The 26671-nt window shown below is 36.8% G+C and overlaps 1 protein-coding gene and 1 pseudogene across 1 annotated transcript in view; one reads left to right on the top strand and one right to left on the bottom strand.

Annotated features, from left to right (window-relative positions):
• PALLD (palladin, cytoskeletal associated protein) overlaps positions 1 to 26671 on the top strand; it is a 347001-nt gene that overhangs the window by 57536 nt on the left and 262794 nt on the right. The window lies entirely within an intron of this gene.
• On the bottom strand, positions 10795 to 10913 carry LOC118612766 (annotated as a pseudogene).

Below are 26671 nucleotides of genomic sequence, written 5' to 3'. Positions count from 1 at the left end.
AGCAGTAAATTTCTGTTGTTTGTAAGCCACCCCATCTGTAGTATTTTGTTACAACAACCTGAACTAAGACAGTTAACTTTACAAAGCAGAGTTACCTGTAATAACAGAGGAAGCACTGATGGTGGAAATGTAAGAAAACACATCTGCCATCGAGAGGGAGGCAGGTACTCAGGAGCTGGGACGATGACAGTGAGACCCGTGCAGGCCCTGCTGTGGACCTAGTCTTGTAGGGTCCTGCCCCTAGTAAGTCTCCCTGGTTATAGTCAAGGATGAGCCAATGAATCCCGAATCACCTCTGGGACCATTTTCCCCAAAGCTGCCACAGACGGCCGCTGGAAAAGGCTACTCATAAATGAGCAGGCCACCTGATAAGGGCTGAAAAGCAAATAACAAATTTCCTTTTTAAAAAAAATTTTTTAAGGTGAGTCAACCCTTAGTTGACCTCAAAGACTGCAAGAACCGTGTCAGCTTACAATCCTTTATTTTTTATTTTTTAATTTTTTATTCCCATAGCACCTAGTCTTCCTAGATGATCTCCCATCCGAGTACTAACCACGCCCGACCCTGCTTAGCTTTCGAGATCAGACGTGATTGGGCTGGGTGGCATGGTCATGGCAAATGGCCAATTTTCAAAACTCTTTTTTTAGTTAGAAAAAGGAAGTTCAAAACATATTCATAAATTTCAGTCTTAACTTATTAAAAAGTTTCATTCATGCTTATAACTCACAGATTATTCAAACTTTTGTTATTTTTCCAGTCCCTTAAAGGGGATTACCAAAGTTTACATTTACTTGAACTAGAGGAAAGCCCATCCGTCAGTTTTGGATGGACTAGGCCATCTGAAAAGGGATCGGTATTGAGGTTCAATATATATATATATATATACTTAACTATTTCAGGAGAAATGTCAGTGGAAAGAATGAGAGCTACCGCAACTCTTTCTCTCCATTAATCAACAGACATTTCCACATAATAATAATATTTAAATTACATGCCTTTGCTCAGCACTTCACACTTTATAAACTACTTTTACAGTCATTGGCTAAGCACTAATCCTTCTAATAATTGATTTATCATTTTATAGATTTAGAGAAGTTCAAAGAATGGCTCAAGCCACATAGGTAGTAAAATAAACAGAAATGCAACCCCAGTACTTCTAACTCCTGGAATGTGGGAGGTGATTTGGTAGAGTGAAAAAGATATTATGGGAAGAGCACACCTTCCTTTGGTCATTAAATATCTGTTCTGTGTCTTTTATATTTCTGGTACTAGGTGATTTCCTACAAAATTTCTAAACCTCACAATACTTACTGTGGGAAAAAGAGGCACAAGGAGTTTAAGTAAAGCCTGAGATTCGTTCATTAAATCATTCATTCATTGTTAAAGGAGGCTTTAGGGATAAATCAATGTTCTAGGTACTAGGGATGTAGTTATGAACAAGACAGGTTAAGTTCCTGCCTTCAAGGAGTTTATGTTCTGGCAAGAGGAACAAGGCAATGAATAAATAAGTAAGTAGTATAACTTCAAATAGTGTTAAGCGCTTGAGGAAGATAATGACATAGGCTGTAGAATAACCAGAGATGTGGTATTTCTTTAGATGGTGTGGTCTGGGGAGATCTTCTTGAGAATGACAGTTCAGCAGAAAGGATAGTTTAACTGGAAGAGGAAAGCAGTGGAGAAAGTTCCGGAGATAGGAATTAGAGGGGTACATGTAAACAGCAGAAAGGCCAGTACGGCTAGAACATGAGAAAAAAAAACAATGTTGGGGTTCTAAGCCATGGAAGGGAGTTGGCCCTCATTTTAATTGCAATGGGAAGCCATTAGATAATTGCAAACAAGAAAAATGATCTGAGTTTTGTTTTCAGAAGCTATCTCCATACTCTTTGTGAATAATGGACTATGGAAGAATGTATGAAAGGAGAGATGTGAGTTCAACAAGATGGAGAGAGTGACTTGTAGTCATGGAGATGGTGATAAGTAAGCTTTACAATATATTTTTGGAGGTAGAGCTGGACAAACTTTCTGACAGATTGATTGTGAGAATTGAGAGATGGAAGAATAAAAGATAGTTTGAGGCCTGATAATGAATCTATTAACTGAAATGGAACAACTGGTAGATGAATATGTTCTACAGGTAAGTGTTAGGTTGGCGAGGTGGAAGGACCAGCCATATGCCTACCTGGAGGCTTCCCAGCTTGATATCGGAATCCAGACCTTCCAGCCGGACATCGAAGTCCGGAGTCCGACTGATAAGGGCCCCCCTCTAAAGCCCTGGCACCACCACCCTAATCTGGATGCTCAACTAACATTCAATTAACATTCCCCCATTCTATACCCTACCGTTACATAACCCCATAAAAACTATGCCCTCCCACCCCACAGCGCGACTTCTATGGCCCTTCTCCTCTTGGGACCAGTGAACCTCGCCCAGGAGCCCTCTCCCAATAAAGGCTTGCTTTTAAAATTTCTCTCAGCGTGTCACACGTTTATCTTATAGTAGGTGACTGAGAAGAGAGTTGGAATCAAGTTTTCTGTTTCAGACATGTTATGTTGTATCTGTCAGTAATCTGATTCGTGATCTCAGACCAGTTGGATATAAGAATCTGGAGCTCAGTGAAAAAGACGAAGCCAGAGATGATAGGCTGGAAGGTGGCATATATAGACATTTAAAGTCATGGAGCCACAGGAATCTGATCTGCTAGAAAACGAAATTAGAACTTTGAGGCTCTCTATGACGGGACACGTAAATCATAATCTGAGGCATCACGATCTGTCAGATATCTTTTACCATCCATCTCAGTGATTAAAGCCAAATCTCAATACAACTGAAAACATTGAGATACCCCCAAAATAATACATAGGAAACTATTATTTCTCCCCTCAGCTTTTCTTTATGTTAGTAATTTTAATATAAGTGCCCTTTAAATGAATGCTGATTTTTAGGTGTGAAGTTTTAGCAAGAAAAAGCTATGTACCCTCAGTTAAAGTTCGTATGAGGAAGTAATGGGGTTTCTTATTTATAGATATAACACATTATAAAAGTTTTGCCTAATGTGATGTGAATTATAAAATATTCCAGGAACTAGGCAGCTCTCCCTTATAGCATCTCTTTCCCAAGGTGCTGATTTTCAGTCTATGTCCTATGGCTGCAAAAGAATTGTGAAGCAATTCTAGCAGGCCTGTGAAAGAAAACTTGACTGGGCTTCACTAGGATGGGGAGGATGAAAGCTCCATTGTGAGCCTCCTTGTCCTTTACTATGACATTATCATAGTTCCCACTATTCAAATGTGAGATGCCTATATTAGCATTTCCAGGCCTCTTGTTCAAATGTTAATAAAGCCAGTATTTCTTACTAAGGTGAGATTAGATAAGGCCATTTAGATTCCAGTATTACAAGTGTGGTGGCCTATTCCCCCTCGGTCTATTGTGAGTTTCCACATTTAATCTTTGTATAATTCTTTCAATAAAAATATAACTGGTTATGATTCTATTCATTTATCTATTTGCTTAGCAAGGATCTGAGGAGTTTCTATAGCATAAAACTGTGTTAGGCACAGATAGGAATACAAATGAATTATGCTGTTCTTCAAGAACTTAATAGAAAATATGAAATAATCTAAAAGTGTGGATAGAGGCATTAAGATATTATCTATATATGGCCAAGGAGGGAATATGCAATGTCTATTAAAATTGTTGACTGAGACTAATGACAGAAATCTGTGGAGGAATTTAAAGTTTGGGGGCTGAACCTAGAAGTGAAATAATGAAAACAACAGCCTAGATAATGGCATGTACTTACTACATGTACAAAATTAACCTCTCTCAGATTCAAAGAGAATTTATGTACTTATTAATTTTATATTTGCATCATCATGTTTTTAGAGAAAAAAAATCATCGCAAATTAAAATTAAGCCATAGGTCTCTAGAGTGACTAAAAGCAGAACCACCCTCATTAACTTTGCTCCCCAAAAGAAGCCACATATTTCCTAAAATCAATATATATTTGAGAAAACTTTAGTCCTTTACTTTTTTTCTGGCCAATGCCACCAACATAAGCTTTTATTCCAGTTCAAACTCATATTCATTAAACACATATTTATTGAGTGCTCACTATATGCTCACTAGACATTACAGTAAATTCTGAGGATGTGGCAGGGGACATTTAGAGCCAGTTCTTGTCCTTTGCAGACAAGTAATTACACATGAAATGAGTGCCACAAAAAGGAAAAATCTGAGTGCTATGGCAATACAGAGCAAGCAGATGATACATCACCCAAGCTGAGACCTGGAGGAGAATAGGTCAGGAAAAGCAGCAAAGAAGAACCCAGAGAACCCTGCGTGTGAAGCTGGGAATGAGAAAGAATGTCACGTGTTTATTCACCCAAAACCAATCCAGGGTAAGGGAGAGATAGGATGAAACTGGAGAGGTTGGGAAAGCCATGAGGGCATCAAGCAGGGAAGCCTATGGCCAGTTTTAGGCTCTGAAGAAATCATTCCTAGATGCAAAAGTTTGCTGTTTGCTGTTGAATGACGTATTTTACCTTGTTGCCGTCACCCCACTTCATGGGAAAAGAGAAAAGCTCATAGAAGAGAGTCTGGTTTGAATTGGAAAATAAAAAGCTGTTATAATCAAAAAGCTGATTTCTCTTCATATTTTTTTATGCTCCATGAAATTTTATAGCCTTGAGAAAATTTTGTCTTCTAAATCTTGCCAAATAATGCTGGTGTCTGTTGAAGAATTAGTGTGTTTTGTGTTATATAGTGCTTTTTTTTTTCCTTCCTTAAAATACTCATAGAATTTTTGACCTGTTCTATGACTAAACTCTGGACACAAAGGGACTATTTTGATTATAATAGTGTGAAATAGATCAGAGATAATGTAAGAGAAAGGATATGGCCTCTTAGCATTTAGCTAATCTCTTTGGCCATCATCCAACAGAAAATTTTCTCTGGGAGTGCTGGAGTATCAGTTACTAAAATGTAATAGATTTTTGGAGACATCAGCTTTAGCTCACACTCTTTTCTAGATTTAGACTTTGTTGTAAAGAATAGAATTCTTCCAGTTTTTATGGAGAGACACCTATAATTACCAATTCTAATTACTTATATTTTGGATATTGTATTGATTCATGAGTCCATGAAAATATATGTGTGCGTTCTACTTAATAAACATATTGTTTCTTAGCATGTTTCTTCCCACAGTGACATAAGGAATACCAATCTTATTCTTTTCTTTTAGCTTTAGCCTCAGTCAGATATTGCAGTAAAGTGCTAAATAAAAGAAATCTATATATTGCTATAAACATTGGGACCAGTAGCGTGTGTATTTTCACAGGCACTAAATGAAGGATCTGTGGACACCTTGGATGGCCAGGCTCAGCAGAGATCAGCGAATACACTGATGCTAGGGATTCACCAAATTCTTCCCTCGCAGCATCTTGCCTTAATTGGTGAAGCAACACGCCCCCCCCCCAAAAAAAAAAACCTGAAACCACGTTCTGCAGCACTTTCTAGCTATGAGCATTATTCCCTCACTTGTCCTGTCAGTCGTCCATTTTAGAAATAACCAAATTTCAGTAGCATCATGTGGTCCTCATATGTTTGAGTTAAATAAATTATTTTTTTAGATACCAGAAACTTAACCCATTGAGTTGTCCCTGAAGTTTCTTTTCAATTTTCTAAAAACCTTTTTATTTTAATTTTGAAAAATATTAAAGATGAAAGTTGAAATTCCTCAGTTCTAGTGAAGAATTTAAAGCACCATGACTCCTTCTGGTTCTATGAGAAATTTTGTTAACCTATTATTATGTACTATTTTTATTAATTTCTATTAATAACCAATAAGTAACTACATGGCAAAAAAAATCTATTGTGGATTACTTAACTAGTGATAAAGAATAAATTAGAGATATAGGGATAATTTCCATCATAGTTATCATCTGGAGAAATTCTATGGCAGACCACTAAAAAGCATCCTATTTAAATAATTTATTCCATTTTTCTCTTAGTATTTGGCACACTAAAACCATTACTAAAAATTACTTGTTGAAGGCATATATAATATATTCTGTTTTCGTGTGCCTCTGATTATTACATGAAGTTAAATTCAGGGTCTAAACTGTCTTCATACAATCTCACAGAAATGCACTCATACTCAGTGTAAGTTGAAAAAATAGTAGGGCGTTTCTCTAAATACGAAAAGAGAAACATCTGCCTTTGAATTTCTTTTAAATCCTGCCTAAATTAGCATGTGCTTTACATTAGTCCTGTATTGTTCAAATGTGCATACATATGTGTTCATTATGTATGCTCACACAATTTGTTGATGGGGTATGTGTGTATATATCATATACATGTATGTATGTATACACACACACACGTGGACATACACACACAAATCTAGTGCTGCACTTGAAATTTTGGGAAATTTTCCAAATGTAAACCTCCACTAAGAAAATTTTTTTAATTATACATGTATATATAGAGAAATATATCAACAATATATCATAATATATCATATATGTATATGTATTTATGTACTTGTATATATAAAGGTACAATGGAATGCTTAATTATATTTTAATGGATTCTCAGAGTTGGAGTGGGTGAGTTATTCTTTCATATTTTGGGTAGAGTGTCCTTTTTTAGAAAACATTTAAATGTAAGCTTTTTAGATATCCATTCCTGAAAGGGGAAAGTCTAATTAAAAAAAAAAAAAAAAGTCATCTCTTGGTATACTTTTTGCAACAACTGTTAGAATTTGGAGAGTGACAGAGAAATGTCCATAGCAGTTCTACAGTCTGTCACAAAAGAAAAATATCTCTTTTACCTTCACTGGTGAGCATCTTATCAGCAAACACATTAACTCAAACAATAACCGCTCTTATCTGCAAAGGCCAGGTTCAGGCTTATTAGTGAAGTGAATTGGCAGCCACCCCTCTCTACATAGCAACTGGGCAAATATTGTTTCAGGCCACTGAGTGACCAATGAGAAGCAAGATAGTGCTCTCGGATCTTTTCAATACAAGTAGTGTTAGTGTGAACAACTTCTCTTTCACTCTCATTCCCTTCTCATTTAATCTTTACCATTTCAAGAGTATGATCTCATCTACCGACTGTAAATACTTGGGGACTTTTATGAAGGGAAAATATTACAAAGTGCTGAAGTTTGCTTCAAGGACAACTGAGGTAGGCACTTCAGCTTAATGACTAGCAATTGGTAGATGTCGTGGTGCTGGAAAAGTGCTGTAGTGTTAGTACATTCATTGCGGATATTTCAGAATGTCAGTGTATAAATCACTAATAGTGATGGTTTTTATTACTCTAGAAAGATCTAGAATAACTAAAATTAAGCAGGCTGCGTGTTTCCTAATACTTAATGAATGAACCAGGAATCTGGTTCTGAGACACTGGCAAAGTGCCCTGGAACCAGTTAGCGTACTATATTGCGAGTAAGAATCGGACTTGACCCCCACTGCTTCATAATTGAAAGTTTGTGTAAATTGACCACACCCTTCATTAACTTGTCTGCCTCCAAGCCTTTATATTACAAAAGAGAAAAATTAATAAAAATTGTGACATATGGGTAACTGCAGAAATGAGCGTTTTAAAAACACAGTTGGAGGCTGGTTTCTCTTTACAGTTCTAAAGGAAATATGACAAGATTTAGATCTGTACAGCACAAAATAGACCAAGTTGCCTCTGTCTTTCCTTCTACATGTGCTTTTTGTCTTATTTTATGATGCTGGCAAGCATGGAAGCCTTTACCTCCTGTGTAAATGTATATTATTATAACTCATCAGGGAATTGGGGTTTCAAATGACCTCCTCCAGGTACAATGACCTTAGTTGTTTGCTTAGTGCAAAGTAAACAACTTGCTTTAGTGTTACAGGTTTTAATCCAATATGTCACAGTGTTCACTAATAGGAAAAAAATGTTCAATAATTGTCTCTCTATTCAACTGATGGGTTTTATTTCAAACTAAATTGATAGCATTTTTATAAAGGCTAAGATGTTTGGTGTGTGTTTTTAGCTCAAAAGAAAATCCCTACAAGTGCAAACTCATTCTGGCCACCTAAGAATTTTGTCATAGAAGTAACATGCTTTCTTTCCCTCATGGATTTTGAAACTTGGCCACATGGTATTTTTAAGTTGGCAGAGTAATACCTTTTAGACAGGCTTTAGGATTCTGCTTAATTGAGTACAGCAGGTTAACAAAAGTGCCAATGTTCCTTAAAAACAAAAACCAGAATGATCTATGGACCCAAAGCTAATGCTAAATATTAGAATAAATTGCCAATTGCATTTTTCCATGTTTATCTTCTGAGATAGGAATAAAATTAAAATGTGTTACCATAGCAGCATCTGTAACATTTTATGAGACAAAAGATCTTTTTTTCCACACAAAGATCCAAGCCAGAAGCATTATCCATTAAGGGAAGCAAATAAGGCTAGAGGGACATGTTTTTTATAGTCATATTATGGAAATACTAAAGATCCAATGTCCTGAGGTCAGATTGTAGAACACAGCTGTTCACATTCATTTTTGTCCTGGATTGACACTCTTGGTGAATTTCTGAATATTGATTAGTTCTTACCCTCCAACATACCTAAAATTGGAAAAGTTTTCTCCTATCTGCATTTCTTCTCAAATCACTTTTCAGGAATAACAAAGGGGTGAATATAAATGTATGCCTTGTGAAGAATTTATTTAGGCTTTGTGCCTGACTTGGTTTTGTAATCTTGATTTTTACTCTCTGGATCTTATTTCTTTGGCTCTATTGTTTTAAAATGATGGCAGGGTTCTCGTCAGAAGAAAGAAGCATAGACATCTTAAGACCTTTTAGACCCTGACTTTACTTGGCACTTTATCCTGTCCACCCCTTGCCTTCCTACTATTCATTTCTCAATTCTCCTCTATTCCATTTATTACTACTGCTGCCTCTTTTTCTTCTTCTTCATTGTTTTCTGTAGCATATACTCTAAACAGCAGCCAATTTGCCTGTTTATTCCATGTGTGAATTTGTGAATTCTCTTAGGTGGAAATTCTAACTGGATTTATTTTATAACTAAGAGAATACTTTTTTTTTCCCTAAATTTAAGCACAATTTCCAAGTTAATTAAATTCATCTACTTCAATAGTTGACTTGCTACAATAAACATAAGGTTAATAGTTACATAACTTATCAACCGACCAATTTATAACATTTTATGAGACAAAAGATATAAGGAATAAATTTAATGACAGTTCTTGACTTCATCTAAATTCCAGTTGACTCTTAAAATGTAAGTTACTTTTCATAGATTCAGAATTGTGAAAACTATACAAGATGTAACACTCAGTTTTCTTTATTTCCTTATTATCTACTGACAATTTTTAGAATTCTTTAGAAGTCTGGTTTTGTGGGGCAGAATACGAGATTCTTAGGCAAATTTCAGGCTATGTACAACATCAACCTTCAAAAATTGCTTGCTGAGTGGATTGCTCAAGCAATGAATCTTGAAGTTTCCTCTGTACATTTTAAACCTGGACGAAAGTTAATGTTCTGCATGACTCTATTGCCTATGGAGGACAATGCAAACAACTGAGTTAAAGCACTTTCACATATAAGCATTATCAGTGCAAGCCTAAATAAGCATTTGGGGAAATACTCATTGAGGGAGAAAATGAGTAAAAGAATTAATAAGTAACTAGATCTTTATACTGCCTCAGAAAAGCTCCTGTAGAGTATACCCATGTTCATAAGGGCACTACTCATAATAAAGAAAAGGTGGAAGCAGCCCAAGTGTCCATTGACAAATGAATGGATAAACAAAATATGGTATATATATATATACAATGGAGTAGTGTTCAGTCATAAAAAGAAGGAAATTGTGATGCATGCTACAATGTGAATGAACCTTAAAGATATTAGGCTACGTGAAATAAACTAGTCACCAAAGGACAAATACTGTATAATTCCACTTATATGAGACACCTAGAGTAGTCGATTCATAGACACAGAAAGTAGGCTAGTGGTTGCCGGAACTGGGGAATGAGAGAATAGGGAGTTATTGTTAAATGGCTACAGAGTTTCAGTTTTGGAAGATGAAATGAGTTCTAGAGGTGGATAGTAGTGACAACTGCACAAGAATGTGAATGTGCTTAATGCCACTGAACTTTACACTTAAATATGGTTAAAATGCTAACATTTGTTATGTACAATTGACCTTTGAACAACATGGGAGTTAAGGATGCTGACCTCCCCCACCCAACATGCTTGAAAATCAATGTATAACTTTTTATTCCCTAAAAAACTTAACTACTAATAGCCTACTCTTGACCAGAAGCCTTACCAATAACACAGACATTCGATTAATACATATTTTATATTTTATATATAAAAATTAAATACTGTATTCTTAAAACAAAATAATTGAGAAAAGAAAATGTTCTAAAAAATAATAAGGAAGAAGAAATACATTTATAATATTTATTGAAAAAAAATGCAGTCATAAGTGAACCTGTGGAGCTTAAACCTGTATTATTCAACAGTCAACTGCATATCTTAGTAACAATTTTAAAAATGTTATATCCAAAAAATTAATTTTACTCATGATCAGGAGAACAAATTATACATACAGTATGGTAAGTTTGGGAATAAGTTTTGCCCCCATAAGACCTGAAATAATAGAAACCTAAAGCATAAAAAAAAGAACTCTTTCTTTCTTCTTTCCTTCCTTTAGTAAGGCAACCTTTGGCTGACCTCACAGATTGCAAGGACTTTGTTAGCTTACAATCCCTTATTTTTTATGTCTATAGCACCTGGTCTTCCTAGGTTGTCTCCCATTCAAGTACTAACCAAGTCTGACCTGGCTTAGCTTCCGAGATCAGATGGGATCAGGCTTGTTCAGAGTTGCATGGCCATAGATGGAAAAAGACAATTCTTACTGAAAAATAGACTTTTTGTCCTTTTTGATACAATCTCAGTGCAGTGGACACAGCTCTCTTCTTTCCAATGAAGTCTCCCACTGCATTTGTTTCTTAAACCAGTTCATTATCACCACCATTACAATCATCGATTTTGGGTATCACTGTTGAAAACTTAATCTGATCCAAGCACCCCATGAAGAATTGAATGTGCAATCTAATTTAATCTTTACAACAATCCCATGAGGTAGATATTTTTCACATATAAAAACTAAGACTCAAAGAGGATGATTATCTAAGATGACATGTTTAATTAAACTGGCAAACTGAAGTAGAGACTCAGATCTATTTCCTTTCAAAGGCCAGGATCTTAACTACTTTCCTATAGTGATAGAAAGATATTAAGAGGCCCCTCCACCATTTGATTTGTCCTGGGTTCTTGAATCCTTTCAGAACATATGGATGTCCAATAGTCTTCTCAAATTCAATTTGTTCAAAAATGAACACTTGATTTGGCATCTCATTCCTCAGTCACTTCCTCATACAGTCTCAGTAAGTGGTACCACCATCTACCTAGATGCTTCAGAGAAGCCTAGGAGTCAGGCTTTTGTTCCCTCAGAGCCCACTTCATCAACAAGGCCTATCGGCATAACCTCCAAATCTGAACATTCCGCTGCTCAACCTTGTCCAAGCCATCATCGTTTCTTCCCTGAACATTAGTAGCTACCTTCCAAATAAAAGCTCTCCTTTTGTCTTCCATATAATGGTCAGAATGGTCTTCTAAAAAAGCTAACCTGATCATGACATTAGCTTGCTCGTAACCTACCGGAGGATTCTTATTGCATTTAGAACAAAATCCACTCTCCTTCCTACAATCTACAAGGAAAGCACAGCTAGTGCCTACCTACCTTTCCAACCTCATCTAACATTCTTTTTCTGCATCTGACTCCTAAAGCTATGTTCTGAGTAAACTGACTTTCTGTTTCTTAAGATTTCCAAGTGTAGGAAATCTCAGGCACTGTGCATTTACAGTTTTTTTTCTGCCTGCAATGCTCTTTAAAGCCCATATCATCTGATGGTCACATGTCTCAGCTCAAATGTCACCGTCTCAGGAAAGTCAGCTCTGAACACTCTAGCAAAAGGATCCGTCTCCTGCACCATTTCTTCCCATCCAATTGCCTTGTGTTGTCACTTGTATGATTCATTATTATCTTTTATATCCACTATACCTGTAGCTTCTTAGGAACTGGGAGTCTTGTCTGTCTTTTCCCATGCTATACCTCCCCCCATCCCAGTGTTTAAAACAGCACCTAAAGTAGAGTATGAATGAATGAATGGCTAAGAAGATTGATGGTCTTGTAAGTAATATAACCCAAACATCTTTCTGGCTTTTATCAGTAAGGAAAAGGACAATAGATTAGTAACTACAGTTCAAAAGAATGAGTGCTATGATGTAAATTTTAAAAGAACATGGGAAGTTGGGGAAGAACCATCTCAGACTGGAATGTCAGACAGAGCTCCCTAGAGAGAGTCGTGCTTACAGGAGGCTCTCTTTCCTAAAGTCTGTTCATTTTGTAATAAGAAAGCATAAGGGGACCCTTCTTAAAATGTATGAAACAGCATAACATCAGTTGATGTGGAATATAAACCCTAAAACTTTGCTTCTAAATGCTGATGACTACTAATGTAACCATGATCACTATGCTCACTTACCCTTGGAATAGAACTTCTTACTTTTGGATCTTTTTTGTTAAAGGAAAAACAATTTCTGGGAAACATCTCTCTTTTTTGCAAGGTTTATCCTTAGCTTGCCAGGAGAGCTGCATTTTTGGATGTTCTGTGCCACATCTTGCTTTCTGACTCTTATTGATATTGTCATGGTGCTTAATTAAGCGTAGTACTGGCATAAACAGTATAGTCCTGGAATGCTGGACATAATAAAAAGGGTATGTTGAGAAGCATCAGACATTTATTGGATAGTATAAAATATAATTTTTAGAAAGCCTTCCAAAGTCAGAGATTTTTGAAAAGTTATTTGGAATCACCTGAGTCACTTTTTACCTCTAGTGAGTGCAATGAATCAATAGCCGATTGTAAATCTGTTTTAGAAGATGCTTATATGAATGTCCCTTCGATATTGTGTTGGTGCTCAGGCTCTTGTTTAAATTCTTACCGGCCTTTCTACTTTTACTCTCACCTTCCTTAAATCCATCTTCAAACTGCTTAGCCTATGTCTGTCTCCCTGATAGACTGTGTGCCCCTTGAGGGAAGGAACTGCCTTTTTCTCTTTGAATTCTTAGTGTCCAATATCATCAGTAGATACTCAGTAATCAGCTGAATAATGAAGCATTCCCCAAAACTCTCCCCTTTATGTCCTAAATTTGAGTTGGCAGTTGGCAGTGTTTCAAAGCAGAACTTAGTAGATACTATAGAGGACTCATAATGTGATAGCTTTGTCAACAATTGCTCTAAGCATGGTGGGGGCGGGGGCATGACAGGCAGGGTGGGGAAGCTAAAATAAAAGATTAAAGCTAGAAAAAGTCCTCAGGCTTAGAATGTATTTATAACTCTCTGACTCACTTAAAAATGAGAGATTGACATTCATCAGTATTTTATTACTTGTCTTTTTCCAATTGTTGTATCTGCTATTATTTTAACATTTTGGGATTAAAGGCTTACTTAGCCCTTGAGAAGCTAGTTAATACCTCTTAATAACCATGACTCTGAAACAAGTATTTGCCCCTATGAATCTCCACCTTGAATTAGTCTGATGAGCACTTGCCATTAGGTACGTTTAAGAAAAGGGTAGGCTACAACAGGGGTTCCCTCACTTTCGTTTACATCAGAATCACCTAAAGGCTTATTGAAACACGCAACTGGGGCTGCACCCAAACCCATCCACCAAGTTTCTGATTGTCTAAGTTTGGGCTGAAGCTTAATAATTTTCATTTCTAACAAGTTCTTCAGTGATGCTGCCTCTACTGGTCCAGAAACCACCCTCTAAGAACCCCTGGGGCACAATGCTTCTCTAACTTTAACAGACCTATGAATCACCTGAGCATCTAGTTAATAAGCAGATTTTGCTTCGGTGGGTTTGGGGTGGGGTTTGAGATTCTACATTTCTACAAAACACCCAAGTGATGCCATTGCTATTAGTCTGGGATCACTTTTGATAAATTCTCTTTTCTGGCTGCTTATGAGAATCATCTGAAAAGTTTCAAAAATATTGCTGCGCATATCCTGCCACAAGGTTCTGTTCAAATAGAACTGCACTGGGGACCAGAAATCTGTATTTTTAATGAGCATCTCCAGATGATTCTGTTACACATGATCTGTGGTCCATATTTGGAGGAAATGGGCTTACAACAATAATTGGCAGCATCCTATTTCTCAGTGGTACATAAAATGATCGGTTTATAAAACATGGAGGTTTTTATTTTTCATGAAATTCAGTATATTAATTTTAAATGATTTGAAGAAACACAAATAAACAGGCCTTATCACCATATGTCAATACTTTTTAGTATAGTTTAATTCAGATTTTCCTTACATGAGGTTTTAAAATATATCAAAATATTTGCAAGTTTTCTTCCTTTTCTACAGAAAAGGGTGCTTTTTGTACTAGGGACAAGACTGGAGAACAAAGAGGCAATTTGTAAAAAGGAAGAGAGGCAAATTGATCTTAGTAAAAGAAAGGCATTTGTTTCAGGGACTCTTGAAGAACCCTAGACAAAGAGAGGAGGAAAAGAGAAGTAAAAACACAAAGCCAGCACCAGGCGATGGGCAGTAGAAGACAAAAGCAAAGGGCTGAGCAGCTGCCTGGAAGATGGAACTTTGGGAAGAGGGGAGACATGCATGGGGAGGTCTGGGAATGTACAGACGGCACTGTGAATCCTCATCATTTCCTGGAGAAACTTTTATAATGACCCTCAGCACTTTTCAAGGTTTTTTGAACTTAATGTATGCTTTCTTTGGATGCAGCACATGCTGAGACAAGATCTAGAATATTCATAAACAATTTATTAATTTGAAATTTAAAAATAACATTTATTTGCTCTGCATTATGTCCTAGGGTAGGTAGTTTCCCTGGATATAACACACACACACACACGCACACGTGCACACACACACACATACATACATACATACATATATATGTATATATATAATTTAAATTTATATTAATTTATGGCTCCATTAATTTAGGGCTTCAAAAAATGTAATTCTGAATCAAACAGCCTTTACTAAAGCATTTTAAAATTGGTGTTCTAGATAATGAGTGTGGAAATGTTTATTGATGTGGAGGAACAAAGTCACAAACAGACGATGGATGAGAGAGAGAGACAGAGAAGAGACAGAGAGATTCCTAGTGTTAAGGAACAAAAAAATCTATGGTAAAGAAAGTGGTTCATGTTTTTAAACTCAGAATTTCCCAAGCCCATTTGAACACAGAAAACTATGAGGCACACCCGTTAGCATTAGTAACCATTTCTGTAGAATTCCAGTTGGTGTCCTCTGTATATTTCAATTTCAAATTTTAACTACCAGCATTTTTTTATTTTTCAACTAAAGAAAGGGTTTTCATAGGAAAACAGAGCATATGGAAAACAGAGAAAGGGCTGAGGGGGGGGGGGAATCACAATTAATAATAGACTTCAGCTCTATGCTTTCTCCTGAGACTGACCTTGCTTTTAATCCTTAGCAAGGTCCCTTAAGTCTCCCACAATGTGAGGTCAAGGTTATCTACCACAATGGTTCATAGGAATGGCTTTGGTCATACCATGTGAAGTCCAGCTGTTTGAAAGTAACGTTATCTCCCTAAGCATAAGTTTGTACCTTCATATAATGTAAGTAAGAATGATGTCTTCTCCAGAGGGACCTTATGAATATTAAATGAAATGCCGTATGCACACAGTAAATAATCAATGACTGTCAGTTATTGGTATTATCAAATACAACCAGTAGCTAAATTTCAATCTATGACTATTTGAGAAATTGAACTTGAAAACATGAGAATACTTAAATATTGCAGCAATTCCTTTAAAAGTAGGTGATATATGAGTGTACAAATAGATATAAATCAATATATATTGAGGTAGGTAAACGTACACATAATGTTGGGTGGTTAAACATGGGAATGGTCTAGGTCATTCTTCCTAAAATAATTATTTAGAGGAAAAATGACAAAGGGAAAACTAGAATCACACTGATACCCCTATGGTAAAGATAAACCTTGCTTGCTTAAGAAGGTAATTTTCATTACATTGAAAATTGTTTTTTTTTTTTACGTGACATTTAAAGCATAATTTTATGTTATGCTCATTGCTTTCTCCAACCTAAACCAGTGCCTGTGATTTCATACTACTTATTTCCACTACTTCACCCTTCATCGGAAGCCATAGAGGACTGGGGAAAATGACTAGAATTGATAATAAAATAATAATAAATATGATAAAAATGATGAGTTGATTATAAAGAGTAAACAGCTTATTCATTAGGAAACTGTCTCATTTTTTTCTCTGATAGGAATTTAAATCTCTTCTGTACATTTCGGCCCTAACGTTTTGTCATACAGCCTAAAGAACAAGAGAAAAGACCAAGTAGGGTATGTGGAAACTAAAATAAATATTGAGCTTTATTTCCTTGTGGTATGTTAGGAAGAGGCAGGAGGGTGAAACGCAGTAAAATCTAAGACTTTATTTCTAGGATACTTTGCTATGTGTATGCTGCAGAGGAATAAAATGAAGTTTCACTTATAGTTAAGTAAAAAGGATGTGAAAGGAAATAGATGATGTTGAAACTAAGAAATTATCTCCTAGATCAGTGCTTCTCAAAGCATTAATGTGCATACAAATCACCTGAGGATCTTGTCAAAGCAGATTCTGATTCAGTGGGTCCGAGCTGGGGATTGAGACCGCATTCTTAACGGTTCCCAGGTGATACTGATGCTGCTGGTCTGTGAACCACATTTTGAGTAATGAGACCCTAGATTACACAGGCTGCCATCTTTTGTACACCAGATTTATTTTCTAGTCTGGGTTTATCTATGAAGACCTACAATCCACTGATCAGTCTGACTGAGTCAGGAAAGGAGAGTCTAGATTGAACTCACTTAAAGAAAATTTCCATATAAGGCTAGACATCTAATTGGACTGAATTTTATACATCTCGGTTGTTGGGATAGCTGTGATAGTATTCTTTTCCCACCAATGTGGTTTTTCTCTACTCTGCTTCTGCTCCCTGCTTACCAAGCCTATTTTCTATGTCTCCTCGTCTTCAAATTCTTTTCATCCATCCAGTCTTCCAAATCCAAACTGATGTGGTCCCCTTCTTATGTCCATCAGTCCTGATAAATACCCTTTAATTTTCTGAGCCCCAAATTTTTAACCACTGAAATAGAGGAGCGTGGGAGTATATGAAGGCACGTAAAGTGCCTACAAAATGTCTGCACAGAGTTGCTGCCAAGTAGGCGTCGGATTCCGTCCCTTTCCTCTTATCTTGCCCTACTCCAATGCAGTTTTATATAATCTGAAACCATTACATGTGGACAGCATGGCAAAATTGGCCTAGATTATGTAGTGCCTTAAGACCCTCAAGTTTTCTTCACCGCTTTTCTTCAAGTTTTATTTACAGCAATTAATATTAATTGATTGTGATTTCCACACCTCATAAGCCTCCCTTGGCTGAGCCACTATAATGTTACAGTCTAGGTTGATTCGGAACAACAGCAGTCATGGCACGAATGGCAAATAGCAAAGGTGATGCTTTGGGTCTCTCACATCAAACAAATATAATTTTAAAGAGACATGTTCATGAATGAGCTCTCTTGGATCTCGACCAAAAATAATTTTGTATTTTTCATATTTTCATTTAGATTTTACTTAATCCTTCATTACAATATGTTTAAAACTCTTCAGTTTGTATAACTACTTAATGAAAAATAGAATATATAAAATAAATGTCACCTTTAAGGCATCTAAAGAATTCTTTTTTATCTTAATCACCAAGCATGTCAGAGACATTGTTTAAATGTCTTCTATTTTAATCTGTGGTTTGTTTCTGCCATCCAAAAATGAGTAAACTTTAGGAACACCCAGCTGTGTTTCTGACTATGAATGTTCAAATGTGGACCATGTGTGATGGAAAATTCTCTGATGGCTAAGAATATGATACACTTGAGGTAGACTGTTTAATGGAAAGTTATTGTATATTTTCATTTATTCATTTTACAAACATTTATTCTCCACCAGGTTCTAGGAGTACAGTGGTAAGCAAAATATTTCCTCAGCAAAGAATCACGCACACCCGCGTGCTCACACACACATGCAGGGAAGCGGTGGAGAGAAAGTACACATTTATTTGGAATATCTACTATTAACTATTTTAGACCATTCCCAAATAACTGTGAACAGCTTTTTATGAATAAAATTCAAATTAGCTAGTATAATAGAAATTCTAATTGACAAGAAAATGTTTGTTTTAGAAAATTTTCTATTTGATAACAGAGGTAACAGCAACTCCAATGTATTGAGAAGCCTCTGAAAGAAGTAAGACCTGCAGGATACACTGGCCATAGTGCATAATAAAAATAATACTTTTGAGTTTATAGCCCACTGCAGTTTTCCAAGTGGTGTCATAACTATTATCTTGTTCAATTCTCACAACAACCTTGTAATTGGTTTGTGTGTGAGCATAAGTAGAATATGTGAGTGTATGTGATTGTGTGAGAATGTGTTGTGTGCGTGTGTATCAGTGTGAGAGAGAGAAGGAAGAACAAGGCATTATTAACCCATTTTATGGATGAGGACATTAGCGGTGTGACTAACAATGGAACTTTGGTTGTGCTGTTGAGTCCTAGAAAAAGAATTTAATATACTTTGTGCTTTTACCTCCACTTCTTTCCTCTAACCTCTAAGGTTCTTTATGAAGTAAGGATTAGGGCCACCCCATAGGTCACCTGCACAATAGTGACTACATGTGAAAGTATTCTTCGATGGAAGAAAGAAGGCAGAGGGACTCCAGTTCCATCCAAAAATGAGTAATCCAATTCCCCATGTGGAGTTTTCTGAGCCCCTAGTGCAGACATTTTAATTCTTAAAGCTCAGGGACAGTGTTATGTTGTTTTCTGAGGCACCAGTTGAGGGAGCACGTGGACACAATAACTGATGAGGATCTTCCCAGCAGAGGGTAGAACCAAGGGACCTACCCAACTACTTCCATGAACCACGTTTTCAGAGCAGTGTTACAGTTGACTTGCTGAATCCTCTTGGCACACTTAGGAGAACTGATTTATGATTTTCACACAATTGACATACTATTTAAAAAGATTGGCTCTAAGGTCCTTTACATGGCAGAGTGTCAGGAAAATAGTATTGGCTCGATGAACTCCTTTCCCTGAAATCCAAGAGTAACACTGATAACTATTGTAGGTCTATCCACATTAAAGCCACGTTTGGATGTTGTTAACTGGCTTATATTCTGATAATTTGTTTGAAATGGGGAAGAAATGTCTGAAAGTTTTGGTTTTGCTTAAGTCATGAGCACTTTGAGACAGTTATAGTATACCATCTCTCCTAGTACTCAAGAGACCTGGAAAAATTGGCTTTCTAGCCAAGTAATAATTATCAGGGTTCTATTCCCAGTCCCATCAAAAGGAAAACTGAGCTTCTTCTCCCCCACTTTATTCCAGTATATCCCAAACTCATGGCAAACCACTAGGGACTGGAAATGTCCCAGATTTATGTAGCAACACTTTTAAAGAAACAGAGCACATTTTTAACACACCTCATTAGACCTCACAATTGAGCCTCAAGTCAAGATTCCATCACCTGGCACAGCCCAGAATTGACTGTATCCTTGATGCTGGCCCAATTACCTTTGCCACAGGCAATCATTAATTTAGGAATGGTGGGGGTGGGGGGGAGCGGGCAACTCTCTACCTTTACTTTAGAACTTATAAAACTGAGATAGCCAGGCATTTATTAACCTATCGAGCTAAAATGTAAGTTGAGTCAATTCTTAAATATGAATTAGAATTCAGCATTAGATTCTAATTATAAACATAATTCTAATCATCAGCCAGCCCAGTGCTCCTAGCAGCAGAGTTTATTACTTCTTGGGTTCAGAGGGGTCATGCTTTCGAGGGCAATTTGGGCATCTGTGGAATAGGCCTCAGTTAAACAGTAGGGATCTTTAAAATTCTAATATACCAAATCAATTAGATCAGTCTCTCAATTCTTTGTTAATTCTTTGGCAGACTTTAAAAATATTTTCTTCCGGGTTGCCTTTTAAAAACTCAAATATTCCCTCAGGACAAGGAGATAGGACCAGGAAGGTGAGGGAAGCGAAAAAGTGCAGCATCCTGGGCCATCCCTGTGTAAAGCAGTGCTTCTCTGTGGGTGGGGGGTTTGCCCATCCAGGAGACATTTATCCATGTCCAGAGATATTTCTGGTTATCACAACTGGGAGGGAGGGTGTTGCTAGCATCTAGAGGGCAGAGGCCAGAAATGCTGCTGAACTTCCAATGGAAAGAAACATCCAGCCCAAAATGTCAATAGTGCTGAGTTTGAAAACCCAGGTGTGTAAATAGCAACGCTAACCTGCTAACCTTTCAGATGATGGCAGCTAGAAAGGTCTTCAGGAGTCTAGGAATTTGGAAAATTCTGGAGTCATGATAATTCACCAAAGGAGAAAGTTTTCAAAGGCCACATAGGTGGCACCTGGTCAAGTCATCATGTCAGAACTTAAATAGGTTTTACCTTTTATTCAGTCTGCTGGAACACACCCTTTTGCCCTTGAAGAGCAGGAACCAGTTACATCATTCAGTAGCAGTCCTGCTTGGCTGAAGCAGCAGACAGCTCACCAGATCTCCCAGCAAGGACTGCCCAGCACAGGCTCTACCAGAGACTCTTAAGTACAGCGAGGCTTCGGCACTAAGCAGAGTGGATATGAAGAAGATGACCAGGGTGGTTTTGCCAATTCCTCTCAGCTTTTCCACTTTTTTCTCAAACCTCAGATTGCCTTGTGCAGGGCTAAAGTTAGCCCTCGCCAGCTACTTTCTTCCCTATTCCACTTCTACCAATTCTGTAACCAGCACATCTGAGGGATAGAATTCCACTGCCTCCCCCCATTTCCCACCACACAGGAATCTGCTGTGCACACTGAGTGGGGGAAACTGTCCTTCCATTCTCAGCCAAAGAACAGAGTCACCACTTGGCCCAGTATTGCTCAGATGACTCATTAAAAGGCAGTGGGAAGCATATAAAGGGAGCGTGAGGGGGAAAATGGCAAGGTAAGAATGTAAGAGGAGAGAAAAGAGGGAAGGAAGGAAGACAGTGAGATTGTCACAGAAAGTTAGTTTCCTGCTGTCTTTCTCCCAGACTTAAATTTATTTAGTCAGAAACTTGGTTGAGTCATTCTTAAGATGAGTCTAGTCCTAACTGGTCCTGTTGGATTTGGGTCAGTCTCTAGCGTGGTCTGAGAATGCTATCGAGTGTCCATTCCTCTCAGCGGTGATCTCATAAGTTTGTGCAATTCTGAGTCACTGATTTGCTTTCTTCTCCATGATTCCTTTCCCAGTTTCCTACTAGGATCATTGGTAGCCCTGGGAGTTTGGATCTGTGAAAATCCCTGGAACCAAGCCCCCAGAGCCATGAAACTGGCCCATTATTCTGAAAACTTTTTAAGGTCAAAGAAATATAAGACATGAGTTTCTTAAAGACTATTTGTCCACCTACTCAACCCCAGATGGGTTTTCTGAAGATTTTTATGAATGAAAAGAAACCAACTTGAATGTTTTTTTGTTTATTTATGTATTTATTATTTATTTATTTATTTATTTATTTATTTAATTTATTTATTTTGAGCAGACCCTAGTGAATAATCCTTTTCAGGTTACTTTCTTGAATTTAAAAAATTTTAATGTAGGACGAACAAGATATTTTAAGCAACAATTTTGTTCAATCTCTGTCGAAACCCTTTAAAGTATTTTCCTTAAGTCAATTTCCTTCAAGTATTCCCTTCTAGAAAGCATTAAGTTTATAACTCTAGATAATTTGACAGTGAGTTTTCATATTTGGATCAAAACTTGAACTTAAAGTAAGAATTTCCGTAAAATTTCAGATAATAGGACAACATTTCTAGAGTAAAGCCAGCTATTGTCAAACACAAACTTACTGATTCTCAAAACCGGCTCGCTCTGAGCAGGGAAAGTTTGCATCCTTTTTAGAAGCTCTTGAATGTGCTGTAATTTGTCATTCATGATTGAAATATATGACAAATTATGCTTCTAAAAAAGCTATTACTCTGATCCATGTCTGATCTAATGTGAACAGCTGCATCATCCCACTGCAAGCAAGGTTCTTGTCATCTTATTTCCTCGGGGCCAAACAGGTGTGGCCCAAGCCCCAGTCTAGGTAGGAGACCTCCAGGGACAGCCCAGGTGCTTTACGAAGCTCCAGGATGAGATCAGAACTTGGCCCAAATCCCTCTGAGTCAGATTTCTGAGTCTTTTTTTTTTTTTTTTTAAGATGATTCTTTATTCATTTCATCCTGTGACTACCGGCGTCTGTGTTTCAGAGTTAAGTGTTCTATAGCCATGAGATTTTCTTTCCTGGGATAACCCTAGGATAACACAGTCTACCGTTTCTCCTAGTCCCTGTCACCAAAAATATATTTCTGAAACAATCTCTTCATATTTAAAAGCACAAGAGTGAGGATAACAAGTTGAAACTTCTTTTCAGAGCTGACATTCTATTTAAAGAGAGGAAAGAGAAGTTGAGGGAGTTATAAGGATGAGAAGCTTAGTGGCTAAATTATATTATAATCCAGATATTTCAACAAAGAAAATCAAGCGTAATGGGCTCCTTTGCATGATGCCATGCCTGGGAAAGACTTAAACCCTTGAAGATTTCTTAGAGTTCCAGACTACTTTGGCTCTCATGATCCCTTTCTCTTCTGTTCTTTGTATATGTGTCCTGCCTCTGTTTGTCCTCATATCAACTTGAGTGTAAAACTCAGCCCTTCACCAGTTTTTCCATGGAAGGTCATTTGCAGTGAATATCACATGGTGATAAAATTTGCTGAAGCCTCTTGGACTGTCACACTTAGCTCGAAATTCTTTCCTCAGGTTGACTGGAAGTCTTAACCCTACCAACAGAAGCCTTAATGTCAGCTTACCTCTAGTGCATATCTTAAATTTTTCCAACAAACACATCTCTTCCTCAAAGAAATTCTCACACCAGAAAAGGTAGGAATTCACGAAGATAATGTTGGGTTTCTATACACTAATGGCACAACACTAATTTACGTCATCTAGTTGAAAATCAAAAACTGAGTGTCTTCTAAGTATCAGAATCTATGGTTTTGAATTTTATTTTTCTGGTAGGAGTAAGGAATGATTCTTGGTGACTACTCTAAAACACTAGAAGAATGGTCTATGAGTGACAGGCTGGGCTTTAGGAGATGTTCGTAGTGAACCTACACTTCAGTGCAGAAGGACAGAGGTCATGGAACAGAGAATGGGATGAAATAGGTGATGAAGAGCATTTTCTCGTCACTCAGAAGGGGATCTAGGAAGTGTGTACTTTTCATCTAAGCACCTCCCAGCTTCTGGTCAGAAGAATTACTGCAACATGTACCCCACACAATGGCAATAGAGAGATTTCAGTAACGCCGTGAGTCTGCATCAAGGTACCAAAAGCATGGGGTTTTATAACCAGGTGATGGTTTCCAATCCCAGCAAGTCAGATACTCATCATTTAATTCTAAGTAGATCCTCAATCTCTCACAGTTTGGATTTCCCCGTTTATGAAGAGATCATAATATCTCCCTATAAAATTGGTGTGAGAATTAGAGATGTTGGTGTATAGCATAGTCTAGGGTATAGCAGACATTCAGTAAAAGATAGTAACAATTTTTACTGCTATGTATTCTTTCTCATCTCCAGTATAAACATGGAAACCTCATCTCCAACCCTTAGTACCACCTGCAAAACTCACTAACATCAACTCTACATTTATGTATGATTACATCTGTTTCTCTATAGTATTGGTATATCTCAAAAACTGGTTAAGTCATGCTAAGATGTGCCTCAAAAACCAATTGTTAGAAAAGGAATACACAATTTAACAAACTGATCTGTTCCTAAAGTTCAAGAACTCTACTGCATGGAGATCACCAAGTTGCAGCAAAAAATCAAGTAAAAATATTTTACTTGATTTTGCCATTTGACACTAACACTTCTATTGTTAGAAAGAAAGTAAAGAAATACTTGGTGATGCTATAAGTAGGAATAAAGAAGACTGAGGTGGAATTCATCTATTAGATATCAAATCACTGTTATAGAGGCAATTTGAGGTGTTTTTTTAAAAGCTCATCTTCATTTACACTGTATGTCTTTTCTGACTTAGTCTTATTTGCCTAGAAGCCAAAATATAAAGAATAGTGCAATTGTAGTATGTGAGGCAACAAGCCCTACAGGACCAAACTTGAAGAGGAATCTAGGTCATTGTCCTGACAGATCTAAGATTTCAAATTTACAAGACACCTACACATCTAGAACCATGCCAAACATTCACCTGAATTAAAGTTTTACTTCTGACATTTACAGCCAAATGAAATGCAATGTAATTGAGTCCTTCCTTTAAAAAATAGTCAACTATGCAAAAATTATGACAAGCACTTAAATAAGTATAGCACACAGTGAAATTACTAATTCCCAAACAATCTTGTCTATAAATTTCATTTTATAGACTTGGATTTTTAAAAATCATGATATATATATTTTTAACTGTTTATGGTTAATTGAATCTAATACCCTCATAAGGTTTTCCCTATTGACTCTTGTAAATCCTCGTCCCTTTTACTAAACTTTTTTTCAAGTACAGTGAAAGGTTCTTGATTCTTTCAAACGTAGTGGGCTATTCACACCAGCTTCCCTTGGCTGGGTCTGTTCTAATTAAAGGAACTAAGAGAAAGCTTTCAGGTTACTCTTCCTACTCAGTGCATGTCTATTCAGCCAAGAAATAAAGAAATTACCAGTCACCAGGCAAAAGGAAAGGCAAGTGGTACAGAGAAAACCATGGATAATCAAAGGTTTAGATTTGAAATTCACGCTGATGGAAAAGGCCTTTTCTACCTGCAACCTCAACCCTTCCCAGCTGGGTCTCTTTTGGCAATTTATAATCTCCCCAGAAACTGGAGGAGGAAATGGCCAGATGACAGGAGGACCCCAAAAGCAAATTGTTCATCCATGAATAATCAAAATGGAAATATACATCTCCACTGAAATAGAATACAAAGAGTGATTTTTAAAAGTAATTATTAAGTTCACTTGTTAGTTGTTTGGAATCAGAATTTATTTTGCCTTATAAATAATGTTACCAAGAAGGCACATCATGAAATCCTATATAATTTGTTGTGTGGGTACTCAATGTGCATCTTATTTCATCTCATTTCATTTCATTTGAATGAAAAAGTAGAAGAAAAAATGTTATTACAGTTATAGTCATTAAAAAGTTTTAAGATTTAAAATCGTTTCGTTTTTTTTTTTTTTTCGAAAATGTGCTTGCAAAAGACATTGAGTTAGATGATATTTTTTGGTGGCTTGCAGGCAGGTGCCATCCGGATAGATTCAGAGTGTTGGACATCAATGGCCTCTTGGTTTTAGGTGTATTGTTATTTGCTCTCTTACATTTGTCAATCATGATTAGGATACCCTTAGAATAAGAAATTAAATAATAAGAAGTAGAAGTTGTAAGAAAGGGATTGTTTGTTTTTAAAGAACTGGGAAAGCTTTGGAAAAGAGAGGAAAGGTAAAGAAATGGTTAATGATGATATAAGTAGAAATAAAAAAGACTCTGAGGTGGAATTCCTCCATCAGTTATTAGTGAAAGTCAGAAAAAAAGGCACATGAGTAGAGGCAAGGCATGTGAAAACTTAGAAAAAGAAAAAGGCGATTGCTTACCCTGGTTCCCAGGTGACACATCATTCCTAGCTATTTAGTTACTAAAAGCAGAGATGCGTAAGGAGAGGCAGTGTTCTATAAAATATTCACACATTAAATGTTTGTATCACAGGATATGAATATTTTTTGACAAGCTTGTGTAGAATTTAATGAAACCAGTATAGTGGAAACGGCATGCATTTCTAGTCAAACCAACTTGGATTTGAATTCTGGCTCTGTTATGTGATCTTGGACAAACAGTCTAAGCTTGCTGGTCCTGAATTCGGATATATTACAGATGAGCACAAAGTGTGTTATTGGAAGGATTTTATGTACATCATGCCAGTAATGCCTTATAGGTTATGTGTCTAGTGATATACTCATAGTGTTTGAACCTATACCAAAAGTAGATATTTTTAACTTGTGCTACATGCTAATAGATACTAGATTAACAGCAAGATAAACATAGCTAACTCTATGTGGGAGGGTCAGACTTGCTGTAGAAGCTTTGCTGGGCCTATGACTTTCAAAAAAAAAAACCAATTAATAGAATCTTCTTAGAAAGTTATCTATTCCAAGTAAATGAATTATCACCTTCATTTCACAGCTAAAGGAAAAATGCATTTGAACTAGTCATTGTGGAACCTGTTTCAGCAAAAGGCTATGGATTAGATAAACTGTTTAGATGTCAGTAAAGACCCAAAATGAGTCTTTATCTGTCCCTGACCTCCATAAGGATGAAAGGTGGTGGGGCCTGAGGTTATTTGCTCTCTTTATTGAATCAATAATTTGGTTTGTTTAACAGTACTTGTCTAG

The sequence above is a fragment of the Rousettus aegyptiacus genome, unplaced genomic scaffold (genome assembly GCF_014176215.1).
Source record: "Rousettus aegyptiacus isolate mRouAeg1 unplaced genomic scaffold, mRouAeg1.p scaffold_m13_p_16, whole genome shotgun sequence".
Taxonomy (NCBI): domain Eukaryota; kingdom Metazoa; phylum Chordata; class Mammalia; order Chiroptera; family Pteropodidae; genus Rousettus; species Rousettus aegyptiacus.
This window is presented reverse-complemented; position numbering and strand designations above follow the sequence as displayed.